The sequence below is a fragment of the Cynoglossus semilaevis genome, chromosome 14 (assembly GCF_000523025.1).
Source record: "Cynoglossus semilaevis isolate Cse_v1.0 chromosome 14, Cse_v1.0, whole genome shotgun sequence".
In the NCBI taxonomy this organism is placed as follows: Eukaryota; Metazoa; Chordata; class Actinopteri; order Pleuronectiformes; family Cynoglossidae; genus Cynoglossus; species Cynoglossus semilaevis.
In genome coordinates this window covers 26912558-26916176 of record NC_024320.1, presented here as the reverse complement: position 1 = coordinate 26916176, position 3619 = coordinate 26912558, and the positions used below count along the sequence as shown (strand labels likewise).

At 48.1% G+C, this 3619-nt stretch overlaps 1 protein-coding gene across 2 annotated transcripts in view; it reads right to left on the bottom strand.

Annotated features, from left to right (window-relative positions):
• phf24 (PHD finger protein 24) overlaps nt 1-3611 on the bottom strand; it is a 19165-nt gene extending 15554 nt beyond the window's left edge. For both annotated transcript variants that reach the window (XM_008326162.3, XM_008326163.3), the window contains exon 1: nt 3094-3611. The gene's annotated coding sequence lies outside the window, so the exon portion shown is untranslated. The remainder of the gene's footprint in view (nt 1-3093) is intronic.
• Between the last annotated feature and the right edge of the window lie 8 nt (nt 3612-3619).

The following is a 3619-nucleotide window of genomic DNA, read 5'->3' as shown; positions in this document are numbered from 1 at the left end:
CATCAGGCCAATAGGGCAGAATACTCCTTTCCCTTTTAAAGCACAAGCTCAAACTTTTCTTTGCTTCTTTATGTTTTTGCTGTGCACACTTTGTGAAAACCACTGCCAAGCTTGCAGCTCATGGGACATAATGGAGAGAGAAAAAAAAAAAAAAAACAACTAAAACTTTCAGATCTCATTAGACATTGTGTATACCGGTAGATGTAAACATTGTCTTGTAAACCTCCCTGAGGCCTGACACTGGGTGGACTCCTGCAGGAGCAGCTGCCTCTGCTCTTTTCTTTCTTCTGAATGATTTAAATGGCTCTGGATAAAAAAAGAACTCGAAGGAGAACGGGGGCAGAGGTCGGTGGAGGAAAAGGAAGAAGATGATTGGTTATTTCTCATCAGCACGTCAAGGCTAACGTTAGCTACGACAGTCCTGGTACAGACACTACAGCTAGCGTCTCGTATTAAGGTGCGTAAACGTGACCTGCTTCTGTTTAGGTCACATGACTTTGGTCATTTTGTGTTTGTCAAAGATCACAGTCAGACAGAAGGGGGCGACAGAGAACATGAGCTTTACTTCAGGCAGTTGGAGGACACCTTGGAGGACACCTTCAGGTCGTTATTAGTATTCTGTCTCTTTTTGATTCCAGAGAGAGGAACAGGAAGTTGTTGGACGGTACTGCAGTACTCCATCAGGCCAATAGGGCAGAATACTCCGTTACTACAAGAAAACATGAGCTGATACTTGAATCAACTGAACTTGGCATCAGAAGTATTGACAATATTTCTCAGTTTAGGACGACGCTAGGTCAGTGTGAGAGTGAAGCCGACGTGAACATGAGGACTGGATCTGGTGTCAACGTTAGTAAAGTTCCGACGACGACAGAGGCGCAGTGGGCTACGACAACGTAGCTGAACTTGGCTAATTCTCCACATGTTCATAAGAGTACACGTCAGACATGGGCTAAATGAGCTAAGGCTAAATATTAGCCTTAAATATTTTAGCCTTAAATATATTTGTTAGCCTAACAGTTTTTAAGATTAGCCTTAATAGTCGTTTGCTCGCGGCAGGAAACTTGTATCCGATCGAGAAAAAATTAGCCTCACGAGGCTAAAATACTGTTAAAAGAAACAAAAGACAATTAAAACAGAAAAATGTTTATGCAACAACAAAAACAGGTACAAGTTGAGCAATTATGCTGTAGGTGAGGAATTACGCTAAAGTTACGCTAAACTTAGTTTTAACGAGCTAATAACTAACTTAGTAACTAATAACTAATCTGCCTCAGATCTAAAAGGCTAACTCTAATAATCATTCGTCTTTTATCAAAACAAAAAAAACAACAAATGACTCAACGGTCTGGATTTGCTCTCTCTCTCTCTGTGTGTGTGTGTGTGTGTGTGTGTGAATGGAGGGGCCAATCAAAGACGGCCTTTTCGTGAGAACCAATCCCTCCCATTACAGCTAAAGATCTCACCCCCGCAGCCGGGGAGCAAAGAACTGGAACTAATTCCACTAACGAGTCCAGGATCCAGAGAGAGGCGGGAACTACGAGCGGGAAACAGAGGGACGAATAAACTGAAGGAGGACTGAGGACCGATGGACGTTCTCCCTCTGGTTCTCCCTCTGGTTCTCCCTCTGGTTCTCCCTCTGGTTCCTCCACTTCTCTGCTGGTTTTTTTCTTTGTACAAAAACATTCAAACCTGCTCAGGACTCCGTGGGTTCAGACCCCGGTTCCTGGACTCTCCACACGGGACAGTGTATTTGTGAATGGGTGTGTGTGTGTGTGTGTGTGTGTGTTAGAGGACGACGCCGGCAGAGTCGTAAACAGAGCTGAAGGAGACGCTAATGGACAACATGTGTCCCCTGTGGCTCAGTGGACAGTCGGAGATGCAGTAATAACTGAGTGCCTGCAGCAGAGAGGAGAACATCGTAAACAGAGCTGAAGGAGACGCTAATGGACAACATGTGTCCCCTGTGGCTCAGTGGACAGTCGGAGATGCAGTAATAACTGAGTGCCTGCAGCAGAGAGGAGAACATCTGTCCTCAGTCCTCAGTCCTCAGTCCTCTGTCCTCAGTCCTCAGTCGTTAGTCCTCAGTCCTCAGTCCTCTGTCCTCTGTCCTCAGGGAGACAGTTCCGACAACAGGAACCTGTCCCTCTGTCCACCTCTGATGTTACCAAGAGAACACAGACTAATGCCGTCCAGATATGACCATGTGAAAACACCAGAGGGCGCTCCTCCACCAGAACGTCTGCTCCTGTGGCAGAATGCTAGCTCGTGACGACAAGTCAATCCAGAAACAGTAGAAACAAGCTAAGGGGGGGCTAATAGTAGGCTTAAATAGCTGAAGGTTAAAGGTCAAAGACTAAAAAAAGTTATAATACAGACCTAGTGTTTAGAGGAAATAACTACAAAATAATGATAATTAATACTAATTAAAAATAACGACAATAACTGAAACCCAAACATCTAAAGCTAAAGTAGCTAAAGCATTACGATGTTTCAGCAGAAAGTCTTTCTTACAGTGTGGAAATCTTCAACTCTACTTGAATGTGCGACCACACAAAACCTGCTCAAGTCCCCAGTATGAACCCTGAGCCACAGTTTGGACCGACAGAACTGATGTATCTGAGCAGCAGAAACTGTCATTTTCTTCTGCTTCATCAGCCACGCTCTGCAAAAAGCATCCACACCCAGGGACGCCAGGGACGAAGACCCCCACCCAGGGACAAAGACCACCACCCAGGGATGAAGACCACCACCCTGGGACAAAGACCACCACCCCGGGACAAAGACCACCACCCAGGGACGAAGACCACCACCCTGGGACGAAAACCACCACCCAGGGACAAAGACCACCACCCCGGGACAAAGACCACCACCCCGGGACAAAGACCACCACCCTGGGACAAAGACCACCTCCCCTGCTCCACCCCTGCTCCACCCCTGCTCCTCGTCTCCTCCTCTCGGCTCCACCAACCAGATCTCCGACCACTGAATCTTGGTTCCATTTACCGACATCACCTCCTCGCGGGGCAGATGATTTAAGTCAACCCAGCGAACACGACCAGAGTAGGTGAAGCGTGATGCCCTCAGTCTTACCTGACAGGCGTGTGGAGGCTGGAGCTGCCTGAGACCTTCACTGTGGACTTCCTCCTGGTTCCTCCTCAGTCGGTGCCGTGCAGCATGACAGGACTTTACTGTGAGGACGAAGTGTTTGTCTCCCTGCTCTGCAAGGACGGGGGGTGGGGGGGGGGCGTAGATGGATGGATGGATGGTTGGATGGATGGATGGATGGATGGATGGCACAGCACTTTGATTATTCCTCTTCGTCTCCTCTCCTCCTCAGATCAGAGACCGTGCACAGACTTCCTCCAGGAGTGGTGGACAGCTCCGGTGCTGAATCTTCTTTTTTGTCCAAACACACACACACACACACACACACACACACACCCTCCCTCTTTATTTCCTCTCCTCTTTCCCCTCCTTCTCCCTCAGCGTGTGAGGAGGCAGTGAGTCCTGGGTGAGGAATCACAGACCACAGACTTAAACCAGGGATTTATGGACACCAAATGTGCCGACATCCCATCCCACTCTCCTCCTCCCCTCTCTGCTCCTCCCCCTCCTC